The sequence below is a fragment of the Triturus cristatus genome, chromosome 4_2 (assembly GCF_964204655.1).
Source record: "Triturus cristatus chromosome 4_2, aTriCri1.1, whole genome shotgun sequence".
Taxonomy (NCBI): domain Eukaryota; kingdom Metazoa; phylum Chordata; class Amphibia; order Caudata; family Salamandridae; genus Triturus; species Triturus cristatus.
The window spans coordinates 576,506,253-576,513,920 of record NC_140586.1 but is presented as its reverse complement, the minus strand read 5'-3'; positions in this window follow the sequence as shown (position 1 = coordinate 576,513,920).

The following is a 7,668-nucleotide window of genomic DNA, read 5'->3' as shown; positions in this document are numbered from 1 at the left end:
TCGGACGCGGGAGCTGACTTCCGGCGGCTGTCTTGGTAAGATCGCGATCCCGAACATGCAAAAACTACAATCTGGCGAAGAATATCTCTCGAGCATCATAAAACCTTCTAGAAAATGATCATTTTGCTCAGAAAAACTCCTCATATTGTGATTTGGCGGTAGTCTTTTGTGCAAGGAGACCTTTTATTTTTTTACACTTTTTTTCAAGAGGAAGGAAGTGCCCCTGAGTCTCCAACTTCCTGTTCCTGTCCAGCAGGCTCCTCCCAGTGCTTTGTCCATGTGCTGTTCACTTTCATTTGTATTTGGAGCTGGAAGGATCACTTTTTGTGTCTGTCTGCTGCATCATATCATTGGATTGGATTTATTGGAGGACTTTTTGATTTGAGATTTAATTTTACAAGTAAGTTGGAGAATTGGTGTACGTTTGTTTCATTGGGGCTTGTTTACCTACATTTTTCTGGGTTTTTCATTGTTTTTTAAAAATAATTGTTGTGGGTGGCCTGTACTTTCAATAGTGGCCTAGTTGTTTTTATTTGCAATTTCAGCCATTAGGGAATCCATGGGTCCATGTTTCTGTGGTGTCTGTTGAATTTAAACATCATGTAGGGCATGGATGGCATAGGATTGAATTGCTAAATGTGGTTGTGGTGTATTTCACTGTTTGGGTGTGTGTGTTAAATACCTTTGTTGGATGTGTGTGTTGGCGTTATGTGTAACTTCTTTCCAATCCTTTCGTAGCCCTGTTGATTTTCATTTTTGAATTAAAGCTGTGTTGTTTAGCAGGCCTCCTTTGTCTGGTCATATATAGGCCTGCTTCAGTTCATTGTTTTGCATGGCCTGTTATGACTGTGAGTGCCCATGTGGCTTGTGGCAATTTTGTGGTGGTAGTTTAGTGGTGTGCTTCTTTTTCCATATAGGCCTTCATGTCTTTTCTTTGTTCCCCTTGGCTTATACGTGTTGTTGATGTGTCCTGGCCATGTGTGTGACGGCCGTTTTGTGAAGACAGGCAGTGTGCTTTTGGCATAGGCTTACATTGTCGGTCTTCCATTTCTTGTTGTTGTGGGGGTCTAGCGGCCATTTTGTGGAGCCATCCAGGCAGTGTGCTTGCTTTTGCCATTCTGTTCCAAGCTTGTAGCCTAGTCTGCCAGTAGGCCCAGAGGTAGTCATCATCAAATCATAGGTGCATAAAAACTGTTTGTGTTGTCTGTTGAATTTTAACACCTTGGATGGCATTGGATTGAATTGCAAAATGTGGTTTTTGAAGTGGAATTTCATTTTTTGGGTGTGTGTTAATGAAATAGGGCTTTTCAGCCAGTAGGTAACCCTAGGAATTCAGCTTGTGTACTTTTGGCAACTCTGCACAGCGCGACAACGCAGACTTACAGTTTTCTTGTCTTTTTCGCGCTCTCAATATGCGTGTTCGCACACGCGATAACGACTTTTTGTATAGTACGCGATGCCGAACACGCAGAATTTGCAATCTAGCAAACAATATCTCGCGAGCAACATAAAACCTTCTAAAAAACGATGATTTTGTGCATTTTGATAAAAAAAATCCTCAGGTTGTCATTTTGCTGTAGTTTGGAGCACGGAGTCACTTTCATTTTTTTTTATGTTATAAAAGAGGAAATAAGTTCCACAGAGACCCCAACTTCCTGTTCCTGTCCTTTTTATTCACTTTTTTGTTATTATTGTGGTGGGTGGCCTGACCATGTGGGTGGCGGCCATTTTGTGATGCCAGGCATTGTGCTTTTGCCATAGGCCTGCATTGTCTGTCTTGTATTCCTGACCTTTTCTTGTTTTTGTGAGTAGCCTGGCCATGTGGTGGTGACCATTTTGTGGGACCAGCCACTGTGCTTTTTCCATAGGCCTCCAAGCTTGTGGCCTAGTCTGCCAGTAGGCCAAGGGGTACTACTCATCAATCATCACGGGTGTATGGAAGTTAAACAACTGTTTATGTGTTGTGTGTTGAATTTCAACATCATGTATGGCATGGATGGTTTTGGATTGAATTGCAAAAGATGGTTTTTGGGGTGGAATTTAGGGGTGGGCGGAATTTGCGAAATTAACTTTCGCAAATTATCACGAAAATGCTGAAAATCTCCGCAAACACGCCAGAAATATCGCGAAGACGCGGAAGCTTTTTTCCCGCCTGTTTGCGGTATTTTTTGCGTGATCGCGGGTCGCCAACTTACCCATGCGGTTGCTCACAGGCGCGGCCAGCTTGTTTTCATTTGTCCCGCCCTCTCGCGATGCTTACTTCCTGTTCCAGGTCACGTAATGCATGTTTGCGCCCGTTCGCGGTAGTTATTTCCTGTTCGTGACCGCTTTTAATCTTTTCAATCCTTTGTTTATAGCCACTTTTTTTGATCTTTCTTACTTATTATTTCTCTAACTATTTTCCTGCTTCTATATTTTGGGTTTTTGTCTACTTTTTTTTGTTTTTTAGCTACTTTTTCTCTCTTTCTATTGCCTGCTATTTATTTCCTTTACTCCTTTATTTTTTTTACCTTTTCTTTCCTGCCCCGTCCCCAGAACCATGTCTAAGGGTAGGGCTGTTCGCCGTCGCAGCCAGAGCCGCGACCGCCTTCCTTGCGGAAGGCGGCGCAGGTGCAGGCACGGGCCTTATTTGGGGAGATGGAGTTGGCTGCACTAATTTTCTTTGTGCAGCGCCACCTTCCCTCAACCCTGGCAGCAGGTGGCAGGCCTGGGTCCGGGTACGGCCTCCGGGAGCGTCGGCAGCGGTGGGGGAAGGTGCGCCGGGCAGTGTCGCGCTTCTCTGGGGTCCGGCGCACCCAGGCGCAGCTGACGCACCGGTGGTCCGACATCCTGGACCGTGAGCAGGACCTGTTGGACCTGCTAGGAGTGGAGGTCCCGGGGCTTGGTGAGTACCTATTTAATTATTACAACTTTGTGTCTGTTCTTCTGCTCTGTGTTATATATTGCGAATATCTTTTTTTCCTTCCAACCAGCTAGAATGTTGCTGCTTACAATACATTCCAGGTTAATAACGTTTAAAAGTCTTCTGTGATTATGACACAGGTGCTCTTCTGCGCTACTACTAATCTTACTTGTTTGCAGCTTTGCGTTTGCGCTTGCTTAGCGTGATTCTTTACGAGTTTATTTTAGAGAAATTAAGTTACGTAATGCTACAGTGACTCTAGTACACTCCTTACTTTGTCCTGTCACTAATAGATAGGGGCGGATTGATACTTAGGTTTAGGTACTTTGTATGAGCTTCTAATTTGTTAGTGGTATGCGTGATGCCCCCTCACTCAGTTACGTGACGTGCTGCTAGTACGGCAGTCTTTATTAGAACCTTTTCTAGTTTGTTCAATGAGTGGTGGTAGGCTTAGCACTAGCAGATCAGCATCAATCAATCAAACCAAAATTTGGTGTATACAAAAAATGTAGTCATGTGTCCTCCATGATTTGACCATATGCATTGTTGAGGAATTCAGTGGAAATGCATACTTAATGTACAATTGGCATGCCTGGAATAGGTGGGCTAGGTTGGGTGGTACGTCGTACTTAGGCTTAGTTGTAACTTAGTATTCTGCAATCAGAATGGAAGACTGGATTACTGTTGATAAATAGTAACTTAAGTAGTCGAACTGCGAATCCCCCGATATTACTTGTTGACCAGATGAGATCGGTCAATTTAGTTATTGCAATTGTTGTTTACATAAGGGTTTTTTGACCGTTGTTGAAAAATATTGTATTTGTTTGACACCATCCATCAATGTTTGTCTCTTTCTTATATCTTTCCTGTTCATCAGCACCCAGGGGCAGACAGACAGGGAGTGGGCAGTCAGCGGGACAGTCAGAACACCACCAGGAGGACACCAATCAGGGCTCCTCTGCTGGCCCCAGTAAGTCTTCTTGTTTTTAATAATATTTCTTATTCCATAACTTTTACTGCCCCATATTTTTCACGAACTATTGTTTGTTTCCAAATGCTATTTTTTTACCACCAATTATCCTTCGATATGTACGGTTTCAAAAATCTTATCCCTGCCTCCGCTATGATGACTCTCAGTACTACTACTACTACATACTATCAGTCTGTCTGTACTGTAGTAGCTAGTCTTGCCCAGTTGGCCAGTGCCACTCTTTATGTGAAAGGTTGTAATATAAAACTCATATTCACCAGTAGCTCGATCCATTGAGTCCAATCCTTTGGGTCGTCGTCTTGTACTACTTTTACTCTTATTGATCTTGAGTCTTTGTTAATCTTGAGGCTTTGAAACTTCACAGCAACAACAGCCCTACCAGATTTATTACTATTTTGATATGATAGCCTATAGGACATACTACTACTGTTGTAGGGATCTTGCACATACACAGAGATTTGCACCAGAAAATAGGATGTTGGTGATGGTAGGTTGGACCTTCCTCGCACACCTCAATCAGAAATTCCGCACCCACCACAATTCCACTGCTTGACTATAGTACTGTCTTGTCATAACTATTAGGTCTCGGAACCCTCCCCCAAGATACCCAACAAGTAGACAACCCAGAACATAACACACCCAACCTCTCAGTCGTGGAAGCAATGCACATGCACACCCTTACTTTAATTTGCTCACTTGTGTAAGTTAGTCCACACCAAATACCACCAAGTCTATGTAAGTTCAAAATGTTTATTTCAAATTGAGAAGCTCTGTACACTGTTTTATTATAAAATGCAGCACCAACCGGAAAATCAATAACATTAAAACAATATACATTGTTACACTTATACAGTTGGGAATTAAATCATGATAACTGAACAGTGGTGGAAGGCAGCACCACCATCCCCTAGGAATTTAGTTTATATAAATGTATAAATGAAGATGTGAGTGAAGGGACCCCTCACCTTAGAAGAACCTAGTACTGGTAGTTGTTGCATCATTCAGAAACTCTGGTTCGTAGAAGGGAATCTTCCGTCTGTAATGCGAAAAATGAAATGGTGTGTGTTAGTATATTACAACTTGCAAGAATTTCTCAGCAGTGCCAAAAAGTGTAGCATTTATGGATAAGCAATATGGACTAACAGTAACAGTACACCAGTGCTTCCTAAAAAAGTGACTTGTTAATGTTTTTGTTGACCGCTTGTACGCAGCGTGTAGACTAGACAGTAGCAGTGTGAGGCAGGTCATGTGGGCTCAAAGGTGTCTTATACAAGAAGCTGCAAGGTAACGTCACATGTGCAAAAATAAAAGACACAAGGTAAAATGGTAGCATGGCTAGGGCTAATTAAGCAAAGGCTACAATGATCATATATAACTATTAGGGCCTCATGTAGGTAAATATAATTTACTGATTCTTAAATACCGAACTTTACCGAATCGGTATTTATGAATCGGTAAGTTATATGTAGGTAATAATTCGGTAATGATTACCGAATCGGTAACATTCGGTAGTCAAGAATCGGAATTTTCCGAATCGGTAAATACCGAGGTGGTATTTACCGAATCGGTAAATACCGAATCAGTATTTACCGAATCGGAAAAACGAAAACACATGACTGGATGAAACAGCCAATCCTGTGCAACCACACCCCACCCAACCAGGAAGTGGCCACACCCAGGCAGGTGCACACAATCAACAGACCCTGGAGAGGCTGGGAGTGCAGAGGAGAAGCAGGGAGCCAGTGCCTGATTGTGCAGCTCAAAATCACAATGTCCAGCCAGAGGACACAGAGAGATGGAGGGGAAAGGAGGAGGAAGCAGAAATTCAGCCCCAGGGAACTCCAGGTGCTAGTGGAGGAGGTGGTGAAGCAGCACCAGAAGCTGTTTGGGAGGCAGTCCCTGCAAGTGCCAGAGTCAGAGAAGCGCAATATATAGCTGGGAATCCAGGCGCAGGTCAATGCTGTTGGAGTGACCCCCAGGGACATTGAGGTACTTAAAAAGCGCTGGTACGACCTGAGGATCGTCACAAAGAGGAAGATGGGGGAACTACAGAAGGAGGCCAGCCGGACAGGAGGTGGAATTAACAGGGCACCTGCCCTCACCGAACTGGAGGAGCTGGTGGAGGCCACAATAGAGCACGAGAGCGTCGTGGGGCTTGGGGATGCCGACAGCTCTGCCAGAGCCGCCACCCAACAAGGTAAGATGAATGCACAGCAATGTAGCCCCCCCTACCCCTATCCCACATCCCCCATTGTGAAATGAGTATCCCACTCCAGTCCATGTGTTAGTGCAGACAGACAATGCATTATGGGAGATGTAGTCAGGGAAACCCCAACCATGAACTGAATAGCACAGAACAACAATGCATGGTACACACATTAGCCAAAAGCAGGCAGAGGACAATGTGAGAGTGTTACATAAATTTATTGTGATGCTTGCAATGCAGGCCTTCAGGTACACTGAGCTGATGTTGCATTTCTGTCCACAGATGTAACATCGCGCAGGACTGCACATGCTACAGGAGAGAGGGCACACCGGCAAGACAGGTCAGCTCTGGCCAGCACAAGTTCTGCCCAGGGATCATTGCCACAGCCAGCATCACCACTACCACAGCCAGCATCACCACCACCACAGCCCGCATCACCACTACCACAGCCAGCATCACCTCTACCACAGCCAGCATCACCACTCATGCTTGAGTCACCGGCCACATCACCGCCTGCATTTGTGAGGCCGAGGAGGCGTGCTGCTGCCAGGTTGCGAGCGTTAGAGACCTCATCTGACGACAGCAGGGGCCCGGAGCCAAACACTATGCCCCAGGATGGGAGCCATGCCACTGTGCCCTCCACCTCACAGGGAGAACACACGGGTGCAAGACGGCACCACAGGTCGCGGGTGCAGAGTCCACCAGCAGACGTTGACAGCCATGGGGTCTTCTCGGGGCTCGAGGGCAACATGTTGAAGCAACAGCGCCTACAAACAAAGGCAGTTATGTCAGTTCAGCGGCATATGCGGGGACTGAAAACCACTTTTGTCAACATGGACAGGAACATTAGCGCAATGGCGGTGGGGATGAGTGACATGGCAGCGGGCATGTGGGACATGTCCCAGTCCATCAAGCTGTTGTGCAGCAAGTATGACGCAGACACAGCTGCACGGCGCAGGGAACGGCAGAGGAGAGACAGTCATACCAGGGCACTCAACCGGCTGGCAACTGCCACTTCACCACTCTGCCGGCGCTCTGTGTCTATGCAGGAGGGCCTGACACACTGCAGCAGCGACGTGTCTAGGGGGATGGTGCAGGTCACCAGTGCACTGGAGGTGCTATTGACAAGTCAGGCGGCCACAACTGGTGCAGGGGATGCTGCGGAAAGCATCGACACCAGCAGCAGGAGCAGCATAACACCCCCGGTCCCAGATACACGCAGGAGCAGCAGGCGGCATGGGGCTGGCACTAGTGAGGAGGCTCAATCCGTGCCATCCCACACTGTAGCGCATGGCCGCAAACATTAATGCAGCACCGCATAGCCAAAGACAATTGGGTGACGTAACCCTGGACTTACTACTTGTAATTACGCAATGTTGCCAGAATGGCATATTCTTGGTGTTGTGGTGTAGTGCCGCATTATAAAACTACGTCATGACATACAACAACTGGCTGTGTCCCCTTACTTACTCAGAAATAGTTGCATGTGATCTCTGCCCGTCTCTCTCTCCCATCTGTTGCTGTTGGCACTCCAGCAGCGTTGGCCTCTGGCTGACCTGAATCATCCTC